At 36.4% G+C, this 27,065-nt stretch overlaps 1 long non-coding RNA gene across 1 annotated transcript; it reads left to right on the top strand.

Moving 5' to 3' along the window:
- On the top strand, positions 1-22,416 carry LOC122804104. The gene is made up of 2 exons (XR_006365180.1): positions 1-70; positions 21,996-22,416. It is a non-coding gene; the product is annotated as an uncharacterized LOC122804104 (long non-coding RNA).
- The last annotated feature ends 4,649 nt before the right edge of the window (positions 22,417-27,065 follow it).

Raw genomic sequence — 27,065 nt, 5'->3', positions numbered from 1 at the left:
GCTGAAGTGAAGATAACTTATAACTGCACTCAACAAAGCTGGAGAGTAAAAAGATTAGCTGAAGGTGCTGGTAAGTATGACTAAAGTAAGATATATATATATATATATATATAGATATATATATATATATATATATATATATATATATATATATATATATATATACACACACACACACACACACACACACACACACACACACACACACACACACACACACACACACACATATATTTATATATATATCAAAAACACTTCTAAAGCTGAAAGAAAAATGCACAGACACTGAGCTGTTATTGAGCTTTCTTTCTTGTTTGTTCTTAATTGCAATTTGTTGTCTTTAATGTAAGTAGCATTTTTCTATTTTTTACAGTTTTGTCATTTTACATATATATATATATATATATATATATATATCAAAACTTTAAGAGTGATTATGAATGATGGTAATTGAAGGGCTAAAGTGTTTTCAGTACACTACTGCAACTAAATCTAAAATATTTAAATAAATAAATAAATATGTCAAGTTAGAAATGCACTATTCTGTATTTAACTTATTTCATTACTGTATATTGCAAGAGTACAAGGGTGCCGGAACCATAGAGCGAAGGAGAGGGAGCACTACCCCCCACACTTTTACAAGTGCAACATATGTAGCGACATAGGCAAAAATTCCATGGTGGAGTTTTTCTTTAAGGAGGACCCATGCTTGTATCACACACTAATGTGGAACACAAAAGCACGCAGAAGTTCAACTATGTTCCAAAGTGTGTATGACTGCCTGATTCATTGCTACCAGAGTCAACATTTGTGCCCAACAGTCATGCTGCCCCCCCCCCCCCAAGTGTTGATCATTGCTGCCAGAGTCATGCTACGCTTTCTTACGGTAAAGAGAGGTTTGCTTTGCTTTTGCTTATTCATGATTCTCTTATTGCCTGAGAGGAGAGTTTTCTGCTGCTGGTTTGCCCCCGAGGGAGGAGTGTGTGTGTGTGTGTGTGTGTGTGTGTGTGTGTGTGTGTGTGTGTGTGTGTGTGTGTGTGTGTGTGTGTATAAAATGCCCCAGTTAGGTCTACCTGGTGGTTAGTATTACTCAGGCTCAAAACCCTATACCTCAGGTACAAGGAACAAGAGCCTGAACTCTCTACCCATACCACTGCTTGCAATTCAAGGGGTTGAGTCCATAGATCTCAACTGTCCAGATTTCCACAGCATATTTGTCTCATACTTTTCATCTGTCCCTCTTAAAATATGTGGTTTTCTGGCAAATCAGTGAGAACTGAATTCACTAAATAATGATAGCCCTTTAAGTTTAAGTCTTCCTGTCTTTCAGGAAACACATGGTAACACAAAACACTTTATTTTAGCATCTTTCTAAGATTATATAAGCAATATTTAAAGTGTGTCCCTGGTTTTGGGCCTTTGCCCCCCCCAAATACATTTTGGCTTTTTCCAGATTTCTTGTGCTGCAAAGTTGATAGATTTACTTGAGCATCAAGTGGATTTTACAAGGAGATGAGAGCTTCAGGAGAAGAGAAGTTTAGTGCTGCTTATGCTAAGTTGTTTGCATTGATAAGAACAACAGGTAGTATACTTGCTTTAGATGCAGATGGCTGTGGGTTCTACTCCCACAGTATGCAGATGGATCACTGATACTGTACTGTGTTGTACTTTAAAGGGAGTAGATGCTGCAGTCCTGTGCTTTACCTCCTTTGGAGGAGTTACCTAGTAACTATGAACCTTTTATCAGTTTGCCATCAATCCCCTATTGCAATATTACTAGCTTATCATTTTTTTTAATGTAACATAGGCAATTTATTCTTCAAAGGCAACAGACAGTTTATTTGTAGATAAAACAATGAAATATTAAGTTGTTTGCTAGGAGTAACCTCTTCATTAGTTACAGATCCCTTTAATGTGGAATTATTTACATGACTTTTACTTCTGCGGAAAATTTGCATATTTACTGATACTGGTGGATTGTAATGACATAAGTTTGAGTGGCCTTTTATGGTTGAAATTTTCTGAAATGGGTAGTATTGTCATTACTGGTTCATACATTTTGTTTAGTTGCTTACTAGAAGATTGTTCAAAACTACAAATTTAAAACAAATTCTAAGAAATGGTGCTGTATTATACAAGGAATATAATTTAATACACTCAGGAATGTGAATCAAAGAATGCATACATGTATGCATGACCCTAAAAACGTGTAAGGAGCCTATGGTTTGAAAACAGTCCAGAGGTAAGCTTAGTCATTCACTGGCCAGATGCAAAATGAATGTGGGTATTCATGCTGTTTCAATGAATGTGAGTTTCAAGGGCAGAGAAGTTTTCTCCTCATGCTAAGTCTGTTTTCATTGCGAGGCAGTATTGTTTGTTTAGCAAATGCCTCATTATTTGTCTGAAACTCAAATGTCTATCATTATTTAAGTTTTGCAATCCTCATATATTTGCCATAAAATCACACATATGAGGAACAGGCCAAAAATATGACACAAAAACAGGTACAGTCAAACATATGCTCTGATCTCTCAAGTCTATATTATAAACCCAAAAGTTTAATTCAGCGAACGCTCACATGAGCGAAAACACTGGTAAATGAAAGGGTGTTTGTAGGGTCGCGGTACAGTGAGGAGTGGGATTTTTGCCCTTTCCTCACTGTAGTGTGATCTCGGAGTTGGAATATATAGTTAGTGGGGGGCACAGCCCCCCACAATCAGTTTGATTACCAGCATTTTCACTCTTGTGAACGTTCACTGAAGTAATCTTTCGGTCTTCTAATATAAACCAGATCTCTCAACCTCTTAGGGCAAGAATCGGGAGAAAGTGTGAAAGGTTCAAAATCATGGGCAAATTTTAAGCTTTACTCTTGTCACCAAAGCAATGGATGAAGGTAAAACAGTTCACACCACATTACCCTGATCTGGCCAAGCCTTTTGATACAATCCCCTACTCAGGTGTAGTACAAAAGATGAATAATGTAGGAGCAAACACTTACATCACTACCTGGATTGCCAACTTGCTCACAGGATGCAGGAGATCAAAATAGGGGAAGAGACTTAGTCACCAATGGAGTCCCCCAGAGTTTGGTGCTGAGACATTTTCTATTTGGCATATGCATCTCAAAAGTAAAAGGAAATACCAAAGGGCTTTGGCCGACTAAGTTTGAGATGACTGCATGCTAGGAGCAATTATTGAATCCCCACATGACTTAACCATCATGCAGGAAGGTTTGTCCCAAACAATAACTGGTGCCAGAATCATGAATTAAAACTAAAATCCAAAAAATACATTATCGTATCCAGTGGGAAATCATCTTCTCCATGGAACTGCCAAATTGACAATGCCCCCTGAGAAGTGACCCAGTTGTTTGGCATTTGGGAACTTGTGTGTACAGTGACCTAACTTTTGACCAACATGTGCTCAGAGTCATAGAGTCTTTCTATATTGCACAGCTTATAAAAAAATTATTGTAACTAGATCTAGAGATGTTATTGTCCCCCTTTACAAAGCTCTCATTAGGTCAGTCATTTCGTATAACGCCCACTTTGGCATATATCTGTCCAAACCCATGCAACAATTGGAACACCCACAGAGATACCTTACTAAAAGGATACAAATCCTAAACAACAGGTCTTGCATGGACCACCTCAATGATCTATTACTATACTCAGTATACTACAGAGTACGTAGTGATATGTCTGGCATACAAGGCATCCTCCAACCTAATACAGATGGACCTACTGAATATCAGCAAGTCAAATGGCATCAGAAATACTCAGTCCAGGTATCTAAACTGAATGTTGTGGAGAGATGGATATACATCACAGAAGCTACCACTGTTCCAGAATAGGCCATCGATTCAAGTAAAACAAAGCTCATCCCTGTCTATATTCAAATGCAACTTCAATCTAAGGATGGGTAAAAGAAAATGCACTCCAGGATTGCCCCTCGTGCCACTAATGGATAAAGGCAGTTCCTAAATCCTGCATCCCTTGCATGGGTCCCCTCAAATTATCTGTGGTATGATCATAGTTATTCTCAGTAGGGCTAATATACAATTATCAGCCATGGGATAGGTAAAAACAATCAGGAAATGTTAATTCAAAGACCAAAAGGGAAATTGGCTAAGCTTAAAATGTTCTCCAAATGAACTATGGTGTGGTAGTAAATAGTTTTAAAAATTGCCCTTTTTTAGATCACTAAGTGCTCCACTCACCCTCCACCCCCCCCCCCAGCCTTCAACAGCTTCCACTGCCTCTGCAAGAGTATGTATAAAGGATGGTAACTGAAGGCCCAATCTGCTTTTAGTACGGTATTGCAACTAAATTTAAAAGCTATGTCAAGTTAGAAATGCATCATTCTACCCTTAACTGATTTCATTACTATATATTGCAAAAGTATTTATAAAGAATGGTAATATAAGGACTAAACTGCTTTCAGTACAGTATTGCAACCAAATCCATATAGGGCACACATATGAAATGTATTATCATTTCTTATGTTACTATTAGCAGACTGCAAATGTAAACGCCACCAAGACTTGATAGAAGTACAGTCATTCTACCCATGTATGCATAAACACACCCAGTACATTTTGTTTTAGCTCAATAAAGATTTAATAACACAGCATCAATGGGACCGGATGGTGTCCCCGGCTGTGTGCTACACGAGCTAAATGAGGAATTAAACCCGCACATAAGGCAGCTGTTTAATCTCAGCCTTACCACAGGATACATGCCCAAGGAGTGGCGTAAGGCAACTGTGGTCCCACTCCACAAAGGCGGTGCCTCTACGGACCCTGGTAATTACCGCCCCATAAGCTTAACAAGTCTAGTCTGCAAAGCTATGGAGAAGATCCTAATGGAGCTCATAAACAAAGATATAGGGGACTTGCAGACATTGGACCTGACCCAGTTTGGCTTCGTCAAGGGCAGATCATGCCTTTTGAACTTGGTCGACTTCTTCGAAACAGTCACCAAGGCCATTGATGAGGGAAAGGCAGTCCATACAGCCTACCTTGACCTTGCAAAGGCTTTCGACACAATACTCCACTCGGGTATTGTAGAAAAACTTACCAGCTTAAATGTAAACCCATATGTCACAAGATGGGTTGCAAACTGGCTTAAGGACAGAACCCACAGGGTTAGAGTTGCTGGCACTATGTCAGACTCCAAGCCGGTCACAAGTGGTGTCCCACAGGGCTCGGTCCTTGGCCCCCTATTGTTCGGCATCTACTTCTCAGAAGTACAGGCCAACATGGGAGGACTTTGGCTGACAAAGTTTGCAGACGACTGCAAACTGGGCGCCATAGTGGAAAGTGCATCGGACACGGATATCCTTCAGAAGGGACTCACGGAAACAGATAGCTGGTGCCAGAGCCATGGCCTGAAGTTAAACGCCAAAAAATGTATAGTCATACCCTTCGGGAAAAACAAGGTAACCCCAAGCTACCATATAGGTGGCAATCCACTAAGCACAGAAGAGGTTATCAGGGACCTGGGGACCCAGGTTGACAGTGGCCTTTCTTTTGACACTCACGTTGCTAAAGTGGTTAGAAAGACCTTCTACATTGCCCACCTGATCATGAAGGGATTCACATACAGATCTAGTGAGGTCATTGTTCCCCTGTACTCTTCAGTTATCAGACCAATGATCGAGTACAATGCCCCATTCGGGATGTATCTCACCCGACATCTGCAGCAATTGGAGAGACCCCAAAGGTTCCTCACCAAAAGGATAAAGGGACTCCAAAATCTGTCATATGCTGCCAGATTGAAGAAACTCCAGCTCTATTCAGTCGCATACCATCTGCTCAGAGGTGACATGTGCCTGACATACAAGGCCATGTCCAACCCGGAATTAATGGACATGCTCCACCTCAAAAAATCCAAATCCACCAAAACCACTAGAGCAAGCGACTTAAACCTTAGCACGGATATAAATAGGATGTGCTGGAGGGATAGATTTATCACTCAGAGACTCCCTATGCTGTGGAATAAAATCCCGGTCCATGTGAGGCAGAGCACTTCACTGGCTCTGTTCAAGAGAAATCTTGACCTGTGGATGGGAGATCGTAGGTTTACCCCAGGAATCATCTCTGTGTCACTGCTGGACAGAGGCACAACAAACTAATGGGTACAGTATTTTTTCATATAAGGGGTGGCGTAAGCCACAAAACTTTGGGCTAGGCTTATAAATGCCTTAGGGCAGATAGCCTAGTATAAACCTATGAACCTATGAACCTATAAGAATACAATTACTTGATAAGAATAAACTGAATGATGTCTAACATTACGTGCAAATTTATTTTGTGTCCGCCTTTGTCTTCCCCCCATTTCTTTATTTTTCTTATTTGAATTATGCATTCCTTTGTCCTTCTTTATTTTATTTCTCCCATTTCTATTCATTTTTTTTTAAATTGAAATTCCTCAGAAGCAGCTCAGCTGTGTATCCCCCAGGTTAGGGAATATTCACACTTTGCTCATCTGGGGATGTCCTCATAGGATCAGGGCAGTAGCACCAGTCCTGTAAGCATCCTGGCACATGGCACATGGGGGCCTAGCAAGCCTCACTGAACATGGGCTTTGGTACTTGTTTGAGTTCCTTGTGAAACAGGTCATAGATAGATGTCTTCAGCCAATTGAGGCTTCTCTGTAGCAAGTGGAAGACTTGCTGTCCCAATTGGCACTGACCATCATGCCACCACAGACCCCTGACCCCTACACATCAGGGTCCTCCACTGTAACACCATCTGGAAGTAGGAACAATTCAGGCCTTGTGGACTAGGAATGTTGTTGGGCTGCACTCCTGTTCATCCCCTTCCTTCTCTTATTCTCACTCCTGTACCCTTTTACCTACTTTCCATCCAAACTATCCTCTTATATGAAATATATTGAAAAAAATAGGGAGGTCTATCCCCCCAACAAAAACACAGCACACATCCTCTCCCACCTCCTCCAGCAAACCCTCTTTTAGTGTTTTTTCTGAGTTTCCCTCTGTTGCATCTTCCCTCATTAATCTTTCCAGTCTTCCACTTTCCACTCTTTATTGAAACCAACAGGATGTCCACATAAGGATATTCCTATATAAAACATATTAAAACCTTTTCTTTTTTAAAATATTAGTAATAAAAGCTGCAGAGTCCAGCACTTGCCTTAAGTCTTTAAGCATAACAGTGTATAGCAACGTTCATCCTCAATATCTGAGTATATATGAGGTCATATAAAGCCTAAGGTTTTAATCCTTTGCATATACTTGATGCTTATTTTCAGGTATTTTACACTTTTGCCATAAGTAGGTGTGTTTATCAAACTGCCTTCACATTTCCTTAGTCAGATCAAATAACCTGCACTTAGTATATCTGCATACAGGTGTAGTGTCTCTCTTTATGGAGAACCACTATGCAAGTGTGAAATCCAGGACTATGAATGGATCTACGTCAGTAGATCGAACATATTACAAGTTCGAACCACATATGGCCAAGACCATATGGTCGAACTTGTAATAGTTCGAACACTGAGGTAAAAAAAGAAAAAACAACTAAAAAGAAAGTTAAACATCTGTAGCAGGGGGGCTACGCCCACCTGCACCCCCCACACCCCCCTTACTTAAATATACCAACTCCGAGATCGCACTACATTGTGGAAAATCTTCCCGTTCTGCACTGTACAGAGATCTCCATTCAGTCCGATCGAACAGTTACAAGTTTGAACATATGGTCTCAGCCATATGAGGTTCGAACTTGTTATATGTTCGATCTACTGAAGGGGACCCCTATGAATACCACCCTTTGACTTTTCACTTTGGTTTACATGTTTTTCTTCAAGTTGTTAAGTAGCTTGGTACAAGTTCATATCCCATTTACTAAACTAGCATAAAGGTAAGAAATCAACTTTTAGTTTTAGTTTATGTATTCTTCTTCAAGCTGTGAAATAAATATTTTGAAGTACGCATTTCACTTGCACAGAGAAGTTGATTGGCTCTGACACAAGTAAGAATTTGGATTTCATTTTGGCTTGTGTGAGCTTCCACAAACTGTGGAATAATTTAATACTAGAGTATTATAGATAAGCTGCTGGACGCTGATTCAGATAAGAACTTGAATGCTCATGTTATTTTGTGTGTTCTGCAGATGTTTTAACAGATTCATACAGTTATATACAAAATTTACTAGATTAGCACAATGTAGCTTCCAGTCATTGTCTCAAGATAAAAATGTGAGTTTTCATTTTGGCTTCTGTGTTCTTCTGTAAGTTGTAGAACATATTTTGTACAAGTACATATTTTACAAATTTATTAAATTATCAAAGAAATGATGCCAGACATTGGTTCAAAGAAGAATTTAATTTCAGCTCATGTATTCTTCTGCAGGTTGTGGAGCAATTTTTTACAAATATATAATTTACTTACTGGACTACACTACTGAAGATATTGCCAGACATTGGTTCAAATAAGAATTTAAATTTGTATTTTGGCCTGGGTGTTTTACTGCAAGTTATGGAATAATTTTGTACAATTACATATCTCATTTACTGAACTAGCACAAACACATTGCTGGGTATTGGTTCAGATAAGAATTTACATTTTCATTTTGGGCCCTGATTCTTCTTTAAGTTGTGAATTTTTATTTTGTTTAATTATTTATCCATTGTTGACCTAGTTAGTCCCACTAGGCTAATAACCTCTTTTCAGGAAGATTTGATGTATTTACACTTCTAGGGGAAATTTGGCCAGGGGATCAGGGAACTTTCCCTACTCTTGGTAGTCAGGGGAAGTTTTGTGTGTTACACATACTGACTTCCTGTTTCCTGTCCAGGTGAGAAGACAGCCAGGAGGAACAGGGAGAAAACATGGCTGTTTCAGCTTTTGCTGAAAATGGAGTGAACATCGCTGAAAATGTAGTTGAAATGGTAGAATCAATACCATAATTTTTTTTCTGATGATGTGGGTGCAGGAAAAATAGTGACATTGGAGGAAAAGAAGATTGTAGCTGTAACTGATATGGATTCAGAAGAAAACTTTCAGAGGAGATTGTTTGAAGGAGAGACAGTTACCTCTGAAAAATGCATAATTTCAACCCTCCAATCGGGGGGGGGGGGTTTGCGGGATGATTATTTGGAAGACATGATGAAATAAAGTGAGCCAGAAAGTGGAGCAGCAATTTCATGGAGCTACATCTTGGAAAAAAATAGAAGAAAAAGGAGAAGAAGAGACTATGCCAGACAAAGTTCCAGAGACAAAAATGTATGCACAAACTGCTGGAGAAGGAGCAAAGAAGAGAGAAGAAATAAAAGAAACAAAAAAGTATACAGTATGTGTGAGCAGTAAAAAAGAAGAAAGTTTGGACAGGTATGAGGTTTGGGACTCTGTCATAGCACTTCTGGGTGGCAAAGCAAAAGAGGTAAAATTATTTTAATTAATAAAGAGACTTTTTATGACTTGATATTTGAGACTGGGCAGGCCATCAACAATTTATGAGGTGCATATAAAGAAGAATATCTATCCATGGTCAAAATATGTGGTGCAAGCTTTTTACAGACAAACAAAAAAAAATAATGATCCAGTTTAGAACTGAATTTGAAGCAAAAGACCTGAAAGAACATTTGTTAACTATGTGTAAAGAAGTAATGGACAATAAAAAATATATGATGAAAGAGGACTGTGGACTGTAGGATGGGAATGTGGAGTAATCATACTGTAATAGTAATGTTATGCATGTGCCTAGTATTATTAATGTTCATGGTAATAAGGGTTTTGTGAAATACAGGGGTCAGACTTGTTATTTTTGTGGAAAAAATGATCATTTAATCAATGAATGTGATAAAAAGATGTTATTTATGTGGTAAAATAGGGCATAATGCAAAAAAATGTGATTTAAAGTGTGCAAGAAATGTGACAATACTGGTCATTCATAGCTATAATGTGAAATAAATGTGCAAGAAAATGAAATGAAGTTATACCGGAGAAAGAGATAGAAAACATGTTATACAAGAAAATGTACAAAAAAGTGAATGATAAAGAGCTCATACATGAAGTTAAAGAAAGTAGCAAGGAAAAAGAAACAGTGGAGACAAGTGAGGAAGAAGCTGATTGGCATACAGTAAGAAATACAAAAAAATTGATAGGGAATAGTGTTAAAAAAGGAAAATAAAATTCAAAAATATAAAGCTTAGAGAAAATAAGAAGGAAAGGGGTAAACATTTTATTATGCTATCTGTTCTTAAAAGCTGAAAATATTAGCTTTAAATGTGAACAATATGAAAAATCTGAAGAGGAGAATAGGTATATTAAAATGGTATGCTGCAGTAGATGCACATATTATTGTTTTAGAGGATAGATTATTAACAGAGGAAGAAAGAACACAAACTGAAAAACTTTGGAATGGTGTGGTAGTTTAGAACATGGAGAAAGAAACATGCTCAGGAATATGTATATTATGTCAAAAAAGCATTAAAATATTAGATGTAACCATAGTTGAACTAGGACAAATAAAGGTAATAGACTTGAGATGGAAAAAATATGTGTATAGAATTATAGCTTTATATGCATATGTAACAAAAAGAGAGAGAGATAAAGGATGTTTAAAAATATTCTTGAATATGTTTGTGTAAATATGAATATTATGGTGGTCAATTATTTCAATTGTAATTTAAGAAATAATAAGAGCAATTGTAATGTTAAAATGGTTAAAGAAATTATGAGAAGTGGAAAGTTAAGTGTATGGGAGAATAACCACTGGACTTACAAAAAGAATGAAATTATGACAATATTGATTATTTTTTAATATCTGATAGTTTAAAAGTTATAACAAAGGAATTACATATGCTGGATTTTCAGATCATGTGGCTATATGGGTTAAAGTACAGGAAAATGAAGAATATATAAGAATAGGTAAAGGAATAAAGAGAATTAATGAAAAGGAATTAGATTTAGATGAGAAAAAATAACTTATGGAATTATGGAAAAATCGGGTCTATATTATGTGATCGAAGAATCTCGCCTTTGAACACAATAATTGACACATATACAGTGAATGGTGTAAATGGCGAACAGCCACGTCCTCGAATTTTTTCCTTGGGAAAAAATTCAGTTGGCTGTTATCGGGAATTGCCCTTTTCTTTAATGTAGAGTGATCTCAGGGTTGGTATATTTAGTTAGGGTGGATGTGGGGAGCGAAGTCCCCCCCCCACTTAATTAGTGTTTTAAAGTTTGTTTTTTATTTTATGGCCATGTGAAATTTTTCCTGAGGAAAAAGTTGAGGACGTGGCCATTTGCGGTTTACAGCATTCGCTGTATACATGTCGATTATTATGTGTTCGAAGAAGAGATTCTTCAATCACATAATATGGACCCAGAAAAATCATATGGATATGAGAGAGTTTTATGAGAATTGGACTCTTAGGTAGCTTAATTTTAAAAAGAAATATAAAAAAGTGTTTTTAGAATGTTTAAGGTAGAAAATAATAAAGAAAAAGAGAGATATATTAAGTCAAGAAACATTTAGAGACTTAGTAGAGAAGAAAATTTCCTTTTATGAAAAAGAAAAAGTATATATAATGAATCAAATTAAAATTAACAACTTGTTATATAAACAAAAACATTGTTTATAAGAAAAGAAAGAAGAGGTAGCACCATATTTAAGTAAAATGATAAAAGAAGGAAAAATAATAAGAGAATTAAAAAATAAGGAAGGTAAGTAAATAAGACAGCAAGAAGGAATATACACAATAATTAAAGAATATGTACTGGAATTATTTGTTAAAAGAGAAGAAAACAGAACAGATTTATAAAGGTGAAAAATTAAATAATGAAGATAATGAGTATTTAGGACAAAAAATAACTATTGAAAGAACTGAATGAAATTCTAAATGATATTAACATGAATTATGCAACAGGACTGGATGGAATTGAATATGGTATGTACAGAAAATGAAAGAGTGGCAAGAAATAATGTTAATAGAAGTTATGAATGAATGGTTAGAAGCTGGAATTAAAGAGAAAGAGAGATGTATAGAAGTGATAAACGTTATATTTAAAAAAGGAAATAAATAGGAGATAAAAAAAAATGGATACCAATAAAATTGAATAATATGGATTATAATTTTTTTATGTGAATAATAAAAAGGTTGCAAAAAATGGATAGAATATATGATGTAAATGTATTCGGAAGAATAGGAAAATGAAGGCAAGAGTTATTATGTATAATAAGAGAAATAGTTGATATCAAAGGTTCATAGGTTGGTACTAGGCTATCAGCCCTAGGGCCTATACAAGCCTAGCCATAACAATTCCCTGGCTATTTCTTCCCACACTATTTACTTCCCTGGACCCCTGTCTAGTCATAAATAAAAATGTAGAAGCAAAGGTTATGATAAGGGATATAATTAAAGCCCATGATAATATTTAGTATAAATCATTATGGGAATTTTGCAGGCATATAATGTAAGCAAAAATATATTACACGTAATAAAATCTGTGAAAGGAACTATGTGAAACTAAATGTAAATGGCTGGATTGGGGAAAAATTAAAACTGAATGTGGAATAAAGCAGGGCTTTCCAGCTAATAGTGTAATTTTCTCTTTAGTTATGAATGTAATAGTGAAGGAAATTAATAAAATGTCAAATGGATTGGATTGGATACAAAATGATGAATGAAGTACAATTGTCAATAATGTATAATTATGTGGATGATATTGTATTAATTGTTAAAAAATAAAGTATGAATGGAAAAGTAAATGAAAAATTAAGTATACATTTTTAAAAAAAATGGTTTAAGTATAAATAAAGAGAAAAGTAAAGGATTTTGATTTGAAGGTATGATAAGGAGGTATTGAGTTTAATGAAAAATATATAGATATATTGGCAATAATATTTGGAAGGAATGAATACAGACAACAACAATGGGATAATGTATTCAAAGAAGTAAAGGAGATATGATTATTTTTTTGAAATCATATAGATTTTTTATATAGAAAAAAACACTTGAACTCCATGGTAATACGAAAAATGGCTTATATTGGTCACATCTATATGATTCCTGTTAAGTATGAAAAGGAACTAATGATGATTATATTTTCTTTTCTATGGGACTCTAGACTGAATCCAGTCAAGAGAAGGATTCTATATATGAAAGAATAGCAAGTAGGCTTGGGTGTAATACATCCAACAGTAATTTTGTATAAGGTATTAAAAGGAATTCTGAAGGAAAATAAAAACTTGATAGAAATGATACTATATTATAAATACAAAGAACTGTGGGAAGGAATGGAAGTTAAAAAAGAAGTAAAAGCACTGTGAATGAAGAAATGAAAGTGTATCAAAACAAGATTGTGTTATCGAAAATAAAAAAAGAATATATGTGAGAAAATAGAAAGGAATGGTATTTAAGTATTATGAAAGCATTTTATTACATTGATCCATGGAAATATTTAGGAATAGATAAGAAAAAAAGCCATAATGATGAGATATAATAACTATAAAAAGATTAAAGAATGTATTGATTTTTTATGGAGATTGCCTATTAGAAAATTGCTGGTTAAGGCAAATATGCCATACAAAAAAGCAAAATAGAATCTGTAATAAATGTGGAGAGTTCTAGACTACTGAGCATGTGTTTTTGAAATGTGAAAGCATTAATAGTTTATGGAAAGAAATATGTAAACATAATAGGGTGAAACGTTTTTTAAAATTTGAGCGATTAAATATGGACATAATGGAATTTGGTTATTATGGTGCACAAAAACAGGAAGAAGTGAAGAAAATGGACAGAATAATATTTTATGTTTCATGGACTATATGGAACAAGAGACTAAATAAAATTAAAGACAATGGAAAATGGACTTTAACAAAGATTTTGGAGAAAATAATGTTTTGGTTGGGGATAAAAGAGTGGGGAAGGAATGTTTAAACTGAAGTTGATAATGTATGGAGATTTGTAAATAAATGTAAACAGTGTAAATATGTAAATAATATGTAATGTATTTATATCAATAAAGGACCCCTACTCATGATTGTACGTGAATGCAATTGTTGGTAGTGCATCTAACTTCCTGGTTCCATTCAGGGCACACAGGCATCTTGAGAAGTATGGTGAACAAATGAGAGCTACAAGATGGAGCAGAGAAAGATAAAGTGAGTGTAAGAATGAAAGCAGTGGAGCAGGTAAGAGAGAGGCAGTTTGATGGAGGAAGCATATCAGAAAGAGTGGAGAAGTCATTCATATTGGTGGAGAAGGGAGAGATGAAAGAGAAGGAGGATTGGGAGGTTATCAGACCATCACAGGAGAAATTATTTCAGGAAAGGCTGTTTGAGGGTGATATTGAACCCATGGAAATAATGTGTTGTTACAACCCTCCAGTTGGGAGGGTTGCATGATGTCTACTTAAGAGCTATGTTAAGCCAGGGTAAACTGGAGAGCAAAATAGTGGATTCATGGGGAGAATATATGGACAAGTTACAAGAGGAGGAGGTGAAAGAGATAGAAATAAAGAATACATCATATGCTCAAAAAGGCAAAAGAAGGAGAGAAGCAAGTGGAAGAAAAGAGAGAGATGGCAAGAAGAAAATGCGTGGTAAGCCTGAGCTGCAAAGTGGTAAAAGAACTCAGTAGGTATGAGGTTTGGGACACAGTAATTGCAGCTCTTGGTGTTTCACCAAAAAGGTAAGAGCTTTTATACATATTAATAAACAGACACATTGTGAAATTCTATTTGACACAGGACAGTACATGGAAGAATTCTTAAAAAGTTTGAAGATAAAAAATATTGCAGTCCTTGAAATGCGTATGTAGTACAAACATTTAATAGAAAGACAAAAAAATGAATTATTGTGCAATTTTGAACTGAAGCTTGAGAGAAAAGTGTTAAAAGATTATTTAAAGATTGTATGCAAAGAAGTGATGGACATTACAAAAAGTTATGATGATAGAGAATTATAGACAGGGGGCTGGGATTGTGGAGTAATTTTAAAAATGGAAAATGAAAAAAATCATGCATATTTTAAGTGTGATAAACATAGAAGGAGATAGAGGCTGTATTTAATATATGGCACAACCAAAAGCATGTTTTTCTGTGGAAAAGATGACCATTTGATTAGTAACTCTGGTAAAAGAAAATGTTTTATTTGTGGAAAACCAGGGCATGAAGCTAAAAAGGATGATATGACATGTAAAATATGTGGGAAAATGAGACGTGTTTATGGATTGTGTAGAAAATATACAAGCTAAAGAACAAGAGCAAACACAAGAAAATGTAGACACGAGTGTAGAAAAATAACATGGAGAGCAGAGTGATAAAAAGAGATAGATGAAAAAAGAAATGAAAATAATGACGTGCAAGAACATGTACAAGAAACAAGTGAAGATGAATATGTGGATTGGAGAGTGGTGAGAAGTAAAAAGAATTTGATTGGCAAAAGGGTGAAAGACAGAAAAAGAATGTTTAAGAGTTTTGTTGTGAAACGAAATAAAAAAGGTAAAAGGTAAATGTGAAAAGAAGTAGCAAACTGTATTAAAAGGACGCTGAAAATCTTAGCTATAAATGTTAAGAGTATAAAGATTATTAAAAGAAGAATAAGTATTTTAGAATGGTGTGTGCCACTCAGTATGGATAGAATTATGCTAGAAGATAGGAGAATATTAACAGAAGAAGATGAAAGGTCACAAACAGAATAACTATGGGGTGGAAACATTACTTGGAACATGGGAAAAGAAGCATGTTCAGGTATTGCAATATTATGTAATCAAACAATAAGAGTTTTAGAGTATACTATAGTGGAATTAGGTAGAATAATAGTTATAGATGGAAGATGGAATAAAGTTGTCTATAGAATTATTGCAATTTATGTGTATGCTATGATGAAAGAAAGATAAATAATGTTTAAAAATCTTAAACTATGTAAGAGTGAATATAGAGATAATATTAGTGGTAGATTTCAACTATGACCTAAGAAAAAGAAGAAAAGTAGAAACTGATGTTAGGATGGTATATAAAATAATAAAATGTGGCAAGTTATATATATGGGATGAGAAAAATTGGACTTACAAAAGAAATTAGATAAAAACAGAAATTGATTAATTTGTAATATCTAATAGCCTAAAAATAGTACAGGGATAACAGAAACAGGATTTTTGGATCATTTAGCTATATGGATAGAAATGCAAGAAAGGGAGGGATATATAAGATTTGGTAAAGGCATTCAGAGGCTTAATGAAATAGACTTAGATGAGGAAGAAAGAAAGGAGATTAACCAGATATGGAAAGATCATGTGGATATGAGAATTTTTTATGAAAGAAAAATATAAGAAATGTTTTCTGGAATATCAAATAATGAGAAAGAGGAAGGAGAAATTAAAATATAAGCAAATGAGTCAGGGGGTGTTTAAAGAAGCAATAGAAAAAAGAAGATACATATCTATGAAAAGGAGTAAAAGTCATATGAGATGACTCAGGAGAAGATTTAAATATGTGATATAAGCAAATATATTTTGCAAGGGAAAAAAGAAGAAGAAGTTGCACCATATTTAAATAAGATTGTAAGAGAAAATGAGAGCATAATAAGGGAATTGAATAATAAGGAAGGCAAAACACCAAATACACAACAAACATTTGAAGAAATAAGAAAGTATATAGAAAATACATTTAAAAAGGGATATAGAAGAGAGGCAGAAATGGAAAGTTAAAAAGTTAAGTAAAGAGGATGATAGGAATATGGAAAATAATGTAAGTGTCTGTGAACTTAATATTCCTTAAGCTAAAGGAATGGATGGCATTGAATATTATATGTATTATAATATGGAATAATTGCAAAAAGTGTAAGTGCTAAATGAGTGCTTAGAAAAGGGAAAAGCAGAAAAAGAAATATGTACAGGGGTTATGAAATTTATTTGGAAAAAAGGAGAAAGAGAGGATATAAGAAACTATAGACCAATAATATTGAATATTACAGATTATAAGATATTTATGAGTATAATAGGGACAGTGTTAGGGAATAGTGTAGTTAAATTACTTGACATGGTTTTTGGTAAGAAAGGGAAAGAAAGTCAAGATGTATTATGAATATTGAGACAGGTGATAGAGGACATTGTAAATAAAGGGAGGAAATTAAAGTTATGGTAAGAGACATAAATAAAACATTTGCTAGAATACAATATGATGTCTTGTGGGATATATTAAGAGAGTATGGTATAAATGATAAAATAATTTAAATATTTATGTCAGTATGTGAAAATAATAATGTGAGAGTGATATTAAATGGGTAGTGAAGTGAAAAAATAAAAATAGAATGTGCAATAAGGCAGGGGTATCCAGCAAGTAGCATTTTATTTGCATTAGTTATGAGAATAGTTGTTAGTAAAATGAAGACAGTGTTGAAAATGGCAAAATATAACATAACAGAAGATATTCAAATTCCAATACATAAAAGGAGATATTCAAATTCCAATAATTCTTACTTATGCAAATTATATACTCATAATTATGAAGAATGAGGAATGGATGAAAGAAGGTATGAAAATATTAAATTGGTATTTAGAAATGCTAGCCTATGTATACATAAATACAAAAGTAGCGTATTAGGTCAACAGATAGTATAGAAGAGATTCAGTTTAATGATGAGTTTATAGATATATTAGGAACAGAATTTGTGAAAAATGTACAGAAAAAAAACAATGGGAGCAAATAATACAAAAATTAAGAAAAGTTTGTGTGCTTTCGAAGTCATACAAACTGTCTTATAAGGAAATAGTATATTTAATAAATTTGATACTTTTAGGTAAAAAATGCATATTTAGCAGATGTTTATATGATTCCATCTAAATTTGAAAAATAATTATTATGTAATAGGTTCATGGGTTCATAGATAGGTACTAGGCTATTGTCCCTAGGGCATATATAAGCCTAGCCAAAAAGGTACCCTGGCTTTTGCCCCTGTCGAGCAGAACCACAGAAGTAATCCCCGGGGTGAATTTCCTATTTCACATCCAATCATCAAGATTTTTCTTGAAAAGTGCTAAGGAGGAGCTTTGTTTGATATAGATAGGTAGTTTGTTCCAGAGTATGGGAAGTCTCTGTGACAGGAATATATCCCTCTAGCATGTTCTGTTTATTGTGGTGACAAGGTTTTGGTCCCTAGAATATGTAGCTCAGAGGGATTGGGATCTCTTTAAGTGGAGCATGTCCAACAGCTCTGGGTTTGACATAGCTTTGTATATTAGGCAGAGATCACCACTGAGTAGGCGATATGCAACAGAGTAAAGCTGGAGTTTTTGAGACAGTCTGCGTAGGGCATCTGTTTGAGGCCAGTAATCCTCTTTATGAGGTTTTTCTGTGGCCTTTCCTGTTGTAGATGTCTTGTGAGGTACATACCAAAAGGGCCGTTGTACTCTATAATGGGTCTAATGAGTAACGAGTAGAGGGGGAATAATGACCTCTTTCTTCCTGGATGAGAAAGCTTTTGTGATGAGGTGTGCCATGTAGAAGGATTGCCTGACTACTGTGGCAATGTGATTATCAAAGGAGAGACTACTGTCCACCTGTGTCCCAAGGTCTCTTATCACACTTTTGGTGTTAAGTAGACTACCGCCTATGTGATAGTTCATGGGTACAGAGTTTTTACCAAAGGGGATGACAATGCACATTTTGGCATTGAGCTTGAGGCCATGGCTTTGACATCAGGCATCTGTCTCAGTGAGGTCCTTTTGTAGGATGTCTACATCATTAGGAGTTTCAATTATGGCTCCTAGTTTGCAGTCATCTGCAAACTTCATTAGCCAAAGACCTTCTGTGTTATCTTGTACTTCAGTCAAGTAGATACCAAACAGGAGAGGACCCAGGACTAAATCCTGTGATACTCCACTTGTCACTGGTCTGAAGTCAGATTTGGAGTCTGCTACTTTCACATTGTGGGCTCTGTCAGTGAGCCAATCGGCAACCCATCTTGTGACATAGGGATTTATACCTAGTTTAGTGAGTTTATCAATAATTCCAGAGTGGAGGATGGTGTTGAAAGCCTTGGCGAGATCTAGATAGGCTGTGTGAACCACCTTACCCTCATCTACGGCTTTGTTGACTGCTTCAAAGAAGTCTATCAGATTTAGGAAACATGATCTGCCTTTTACAAACCCAAACTGGGTCTAGTCCAGAGTTTGGAGATTACCAATGTCTTTGTTTATAAGTTCCATGATGATACGTTCCATGGTGTTGCGTGGGGGTGGGGTCCAGAGTTTGGAGATTACCAATGTCTTTGTTTATAAGTTCCATTATGATACATTCCATGGCCTTGCAGACCAGGCTCATCAGGCTAATGGGGCCATAGTTCCCGAGGTCCATGGTGGCTTCCTCTTTGTGGAGTGGGATAATCATCGCTGTGCGCCATTCAGTGGATACAAAGCTTGAGGTGAGGCTATGATTGAACATGGTACTTAGGTGGGGTGCCAGTTCATTCTGTAGTTCAAGTAGAATGCAGTCTGGCATGTTGTCAGGTCCCATGGATGCTCTGTTGTTGGCTTTGTAGAGTGTGTTTTTTACCTGTGCAGCCATGATTACAGGAACTTTGCATTCTTCCGGTATAGAGATGGGCCCTTTAGGGGGTGAGAGGGGGGTAAAGTTAGCACTGAACCTATCTGCCAGGATGTTGGCAATATCAGTTGGATCTGTATATTTAGTGACATTGTGCTGTAACTCAGAGCAGATCTGAATGTTGCCATTGAGATTCTTGACATAGCAATAGAATGCTTTGTGTTTGTCTTTAGAATCAGTGGTGATTTTGTTTTCATAACTAGCTTTGGAGGATTTTATGAGGGATCTCAGCTTCTTACTGAGGCTGACCAGGGAGTTCCTCCAATCATGGGATTTTACTCTTTTTGCAACAGTTTCTTTCTTCTGTTGTAGAATTTGTATATGGCAGGGGACCACCACATTGTTTTCCTTTTTTTTTGAGGATAGCATCTTGGTTCTATTAGGGATAGCATGATCTATGCACTCGTGTAAGTGCTTATAAAGTGCATTTGTGTAGGATTCAGCAGTCGTACCTCTATTGTCTGTCTGCATGGGTGTCATGAAGTTTGCCACTTCTGTCTTAAGAAGTATGAAGTTGGCTTTGGAGAAATTTTTTACGGTGGTTTCCCTAATGGGGGGTGGGGGCGGGATGTGTATGTCTAGGGTGATGAGCTTGTGGTCAGATCTGACCAACAAGTATTGACCTCTGGTGTGGATCACCGGTCGCCCATGTTGGTAATGACCAGGTCTAGGATAAATTTGCCCCTGGTGGGGGTGTGGATAAGTTGATCCAAGCCATTGGAATTTATGAATTTCAGAAAACGTTGAGCAAAAGAGTTGGTACATGAGTAGTTTTGCCAGTTAATTGTAGGGTAGTTGAAATTGCCCATTATTAGGGTGTAGGGTTGTACCCTAATATTTTCCAGTGTATCAAGAAATGAGGAGTGGGAATCCTGGAGCATGGTGGGGGATCTGTAGCAAGCTACAATTTGGATTGCGGTCTTGCCCACAGTTAGTTGCACTTGGATAATCTCGGATGCATTATGCTGAGCAACTAGCCTGGAGGTGTGTATATCCTTAATGAATATGGACACACCTCCACCTTTACTGTTTCGGTCCAGGTTAGGTGGCCAAAAGGTGTGGCGTGAATTATAGCCTGGTAATGCAGGGGTGCTCTCTGGAGCCTTGAACCAGGTCTCTGTCACTGCACAGATGTCGATGTTCTCCATTTTAAGGAGTGCCTCGAGTGAATGCATTTTAAGGTTTAATGTATGCTCATTTACATGGGGATAGAGACTAAATCCAGTCAGAAGAAGGATTTTGTATGTTAAAGAGGAGGGAGGACTGGAATTGATTAATCCAATTGTACATGCAACATCATTGAATATAAAGTTTTGGCAGGAATGGAAGAAAAGCATAAGAATTTAATAAATGTTATTATGAGAGACAAGTATAAGAATTTGGAAAAATTAAGTTCTGGGAAAAGATGGACATTTTTTGTAAATGAAGACATGAAAGAATACCAGAATATCTTTTTTATGGAAATTGAATATTAAAAATTTAGGAAATATAGAAAAGAATGGTATTGTCATATAACGAATGAACACTCTTATATATACCCATGGAAGTATTTAGAAAATGAAGAAAGAACGCAATTAAGGCAAGACATGCATGGTACAGGTAAATTCATGCATGTAATGATTTTATGTGGAGACTGACAATAGGTAAACTGCCAGTTAAAGCCAACATACTTTATAAAAAATAAAACAGAGAGTGTGTAATTACTGTGGGAGATTGAAACAATGGAGCACGGTTTTCTGAATTGTTCAAGAGTAAAGAATTATGGACAAAAAATATGAGAGTAAAATATTGAAAGACTTTTAAAAGTGTTGAAGATCTAAATGGCTCAGTGGTGCAGAGGTAGCATTGTCGCCTCACAGCAAGAGGGTCTCCAGTTCAGTTCTCAACTGGAGTGCCTTCTGTGTGGAGTCTGCATGTCTTTCCGGAATTGGTGTGGGTTTTCTCCGGTTACTCTGGTTTCTTCCCACACAACTAAGACATGCGTCTGGAGCATTTGTCCCTGGGCCTCCGCTGAAAATTGGCTTTGTTTCAAGTTGGACTTTCCTGGTAAACAAATGTTAAATAAAAATAAAATAAATATGAAAATGCTAAAACATGGGTGCTATGGCAACAAAACAGTAAAAGAGGCAAGCAAGAAGACTGATAAAAAACTGCTTTATGTTTCATGGACAATATAGAATGAAAGAGTGAATAAAACTATGTTTAATAGCAAATGGGTATCGCCTGAAATTTTGAAAAAGATGTGTTTTTGGTTGTGGAAAAAAGAGTGGGGGAAATCATTAAAATAAATAAAATTGCATGGTAGATGAAAAATGTAAATAATTGTCAATAATGCACAATATGTAAATAATGTAGTGAATGTAAATAATGTGTATAAGTTGTGTTAATTAATAAAGAACCCCCTACTCTTTTTATAGGTGACATGAAATATTTCACATCGACCAGAGCTATTACCAATTCAAGCAGATGAGGCCTTGGTTTAACATCTCATCTAAAGGATGACACACTCAGGAGTGCAGTGGATTTATTTAAAAAGGACCAGCAGCCAAAACTATGGCTTTATTTAAGCAGTACCAGGAACCAAGCTGTGAGTTTATTCAAGGAGTACCTGCAGCCTATCTGTGGATTTATTTAAAGAGTAGGGCCAAACTGCAAATGCATTTAAGGCAGTTTGACCAAGGCTGGAATTATTTCATGGACAGACTTTAAAAACTGGAATGGAAGTGGTAGTAACCCAAATTATATTAATACAAAAATGCACTTGTTTCTGTTTTAAGTTAAAACTGAAGTTTGGCCTGGATTTTTCACTGTAAATAAACTGCAGCTATCTGACAGAAACTCTCTTTAGCAAGTGTCATTTGCTACAGTAGTGGCTTCAGCACTCACAGTTTAGTCCATTCATACCAAACTACATTGTTTTTTTCTTTTCCTGCACTGTAGTCTGCAAGTTTAACACCTTTCTGCATTAATTACCCCACCTGGAAAGAGAGAATTGTTAGTGAGTGAAATACTGTATTTTTTTTAAAAGCTAGAGAAGCTCAAATTGTTTCAGGTACACACTGATACAAATATAGGTCAGCATATATTGGCTCTTCAGGAAAAGAGTATAGACCAGCTGACACAGATTCAAGGAGTAGCTCAGGTGAGTAATAGAGCATCAGGGAGGGAGGGCACTTGTTGATGATAATGCCTAATGGGAGGCATGATCCAAAGAGGGGAGTTGTCTTTCGAAAAGGGAAGTGGGATAGGTATATAAAGGAAAACCTCCCAGACAGAAGCACAGATTTTGAAACCCCCAGGATGCCCTTAGGATCTATGACCAGCCCAAGCAATGCTGGAGTAGTCTGAGGCGGTAGGTGGATGACTGTTAGACCTGGCATGGATGTGGAACACTAGGGTCCAAGCTGGTAGGTTGAATTCTGAGGGGACTAAAAAAATGACACCAAAGGCTACCTCATTGCCTTTGTAAGATATGACCCCCCAGGAAACTTGGTTTCAATCAGACTGGCCTAAAATGTGGTCTTCCCAACTTACAGGTAAAGCACTCAAAGCATATATGGACATGGAAGGTAGTTATTATACAGACTGTAAAAACTGGGGGGTGGGACTGTTAGCTAAGGCAGGTGTGTCTCCTGAAACACAAGTAATGAAATATCGCAATAGAAGATTTATTTCAAGTAAATCATAAGTGCAAAAATGTCTGATTTAAAGTGTGTTTTAAACTAAAGGTTAGAACCAGAAGTGAACAGGCTGAGTAGACATTTTAGCAGCAGCTACATCCAAAAGGTGCAGAGGTGCTTTAATTAATGAAGCACTGTTTAAAACTGTGAAACCAGACCCTGTAACTAAAAGTATGCAGATGTGTGTGAGCAAAAAAAATTGTCAGCAACTGAAGTAGTCTGATACAAATGAGAGAACAGGAGAAGCATCACTACAACTGCTTAATGATTAAATCACTACAACTGCTTAATGATTAAATCACTACAACTGCTTAATGATTAATAGGGCTGCTGTACCTAATAAACATGATATTTCTAATCAACATTATGGCAATGAAATACACCAGTGAAGCAACTACTAGAATAGTTGAATCAACATATTGTCACTGTGTCACTACTAAGGCAAATATGCAGTTTTGTTGGTTGGGAAGAAACTGAAGGGGCTACTAGAGTCTGGAAACATGACCACATTTATTAAGGAAACATGTCTGTAGATATAACAAGAGGAAGGCAGAACTAATATGTGCTCACAGAAACAAGAAACAGCATTCTGTAACATATACAAGTTCGATGTTACACTGTATCCTGCTGCTTTGGTACCTAATTTAAGATACAATGTCAGAATTGTTCAAGATGTGACTCTGTTTAAGGTACTGTGGAAGTTATAGATGGGGATACAGTGAGATATGCTGCAGTTAGAATATAACCCTAGTAAAATTAGTGAGGGGCACCAGCCTAACACACTTTTAAAGGTATCCCATTATGATTACACCCCAAATGAAAATGAAGGTGGTAACAGCAGCCTGACACACTGCTAAAAATAAACAGCCCTGATTAAGATAAAATGACAGATAGCCAGGCACAGTGCATAGAGGGATAAATCCCTAACTATAGCCCAGATGACCCAGGTTAGGTTAGCAGCTTGGTCTTCTATTGTGCTAGCAGGGAGGGATGGGTATGTCCATCCTGGGGGGGGTGCTTGTCTTGTCTAAGGCACTTCCTGAGGGGAGGTGCCGTCCAAAGAGGGGAGTAGCCCTCAGATGCATGTACACAAGAACAGGAAAGGAGCAGGGATATCAGCGCAGGTCAAGAAAACAACATCCCTTGGCAGACACAGTTGATGGCATGATCCCCAAGGATTCCCTTAAGAGCCATACTGGCTCCAGCTTGTTCAAAAAAGTCCAGGTTGTAAGAAGGAGCTGGTTACCCTGACAGTGGATGGGGACACTGGGATAACCAAAATGAGTAAAACAATAAGGAGAGGAAGGAGAGAAACAGAAAAAGATCAAGATGGAAACTTCAAAAGAAACTAAAGTCGGATTTTGGCTGGATGAGATAGAAGCACTGTGTGTTATCAGAAATGTGTTACTGAGTATTATCTGAAAACCCCAGTTGTAAAGTTTGTGAAAATGTCAGTGCAGAGACTGAAAAGGCAAAACCCATAACACGTTATATGGAGCTTTGCCAGAAGATTCCAGCCTTTAAAATAATGAAGGGTGTCAGGAAGGATGAGATCCATAATGATAAACCCATTAAGGCAAGAAAAGGACCAAACATCAGACTCCTAGATTTTTCCATTTAATGTTAAAATAGTCTGAAACAAGACTATCAAAAGCAGGTACATAAATATCTGAAGTTACTGTGGTAAAGGTAAGGGAATTGCCAAAACCAAAAGCCAAAGAAAGGCATGACATGAGTTACCTTTTATAGATAGCAGAAGTAGAGAAGAAGAAGAACCTACATCTGTATTCATTGGTGTAGAAATTATATACTCTGTTTCATATCAATGTACTGATGCAAGTATTCCTGACTTGGTGAGTTCTAGATAAGCAATGAAAATTTTAAGAAAGCGCAATGTAAATATAATAATTTAAACAGGGACAGTGAGAATATATCAGAGTAGAACCATATTTTTAGCTCAAGAATGATGGTGTACAGGATGAACAAAATTAAAGATTAAATATTGCATCAACTCCATCCATCCACAATCTCTTTTTCCCATTTTTGTACATGGGGACCGGGTACCACTTCAACAGTGACAATTATCTAGAGCCAAAGTTTACACCACTGGGTGGTTAGCCCTGCCACATTAGTTCATCCACACGACACACTTGCACCTATGGCCAATTTAGAGTGTCCATTTACTGCATGTCTTTGGAATATAGGAAGAATCCAGAGAACTTGGAGGAAAATCATGCAAACACAAGGAGGACATGTAGACTCTATACAGAAGGCACCCCAACTCAGAATAAAACCAGGGAACCTCTTGCTGTGAGGCAACAATGCAATCCACTGCACCACTGTGCCTCCTCTGTTTAAATCAACTGTTCATTCCAAAACCTTTAGAAGACATTACATGAAACTGACACAGAGACATATTTTTTGAGGGTACCCAAGGACAAACAAAACAAAAGCTAGAATTTTAGGTAGATTTTATTGTCCTAGTGTAATAAAATACATTGAGGGGTAAGGATTTCGAATGTAATACTTATGGAACAAGGAACCCCAGTTACGTCTAGAGTAATGCAGAAGTGTTGCCAGTGTTTTAAAATGAAACAGTTAAGATCTCCAGTTTACCAGTCAAAAACTGACGTGTTAGTAAAGCACTTTGAAAAAAATCTTGATGATAAGAACTAGGATCAGTAATGTCTCTATCTCCTTTATGTTGTAGGAAGAGTGTTCCAAGCCTCAACAGGATTTGGAGGAGGGAAAAATCTATTAAATGTGTGGCAGTATACTTTACAAAACTGCAGGATAGGTTTAAAATGGTTATGTCAATAATGAGCACAGGGCATAAAAAATGAAACAGAAGGTGTAATATTAAAATGTGTGATTACAATAGGAGACAAAATGTTAGTATTAGTTCCCTCTGTTAAAAATGCAATCCTAGCAGGATGGTAAGGACCCTTTGTGGAAGAAGAAAAAAGTGAAGAAGTGAACTATAATATAAGGCAATCTAAAAAGAGAAATAAAAGTGTCAAAACCGTGAGTGACATAAATATTAGTAGCACAATACCATGGAATTCAATGCCTGCTGTTTAAATAGACTAAACTTTGTTTAACATCAGAAGCAAGAAGTAAGAAGACTTTTTTATAGAGAAATAAGCTATCTGGAAGAACAGATTTGATATATTATCCTGAAACTGACAGGGAGAAGGTAAACTTAAAACTGTATGGGATACTAGAGCCCCACAGAAAGGCAGAAAATGAAGAAATAAAGACAATGGATAAACGAAGAGTTATTAAGGAGTTACAAAATGAATGAAACGGTCCAGCTGTGTCGATTGCTGAGCTGGACAGCTCCATAACACTTTGTAATGATTTTCATAAAGTGAGTGAGCTTTCCAAATTGGCACTTATCCAATGCCCACAGCGGAAACCTCAGAGATACTCGAGAAAGTAAGGGTTTTGATCACCCTAGATTTAACCAAGGGGTTTTGGCTGTCTCTTACTCTATCTCTGAGGATCATTTCATTATATTGTCGTACCCTTTGGACTTCATGGAGCACCTAACACCTTTCAAAGGCTCAAAGATAAAGTTCTGAAACCTCAAGCTAGGTGCATGACTGTGTATCTTAATGAAGTCGAAATTTATTTAGCATACTGAAGTCATACTTAGCCAAAGCACAAGTTGTGTTGGACCCTTTAAGACAGCAGAACTGACAGTTAATATTTCCAGAAAGTATGACAGAAACCAGACTCCTGGGAAATGTGATTGAAAGAGGGTTGACTAGGCCCCTGCTTGTAAATGTTTCATCTCCCAAGGCC

The sequence above is a fragment of the Protopterus annectens genome, chromosome 6.part0, assembly GCF_019279795.1.
Source record: "Protopterus annectens isolate FY-2018-M chromosome 6.part0, PAN1.0, whole genome shotgun sequence".
Taxonomy (NCBI): Eukaryota; Metazoa; Chordata; order Ceratodontiformes; family Protopteridae; genus Protopterus; species Protopterus annectens.
This window is presented reverse-complemented; position numbering and strand designations above follow the sequence as displayed.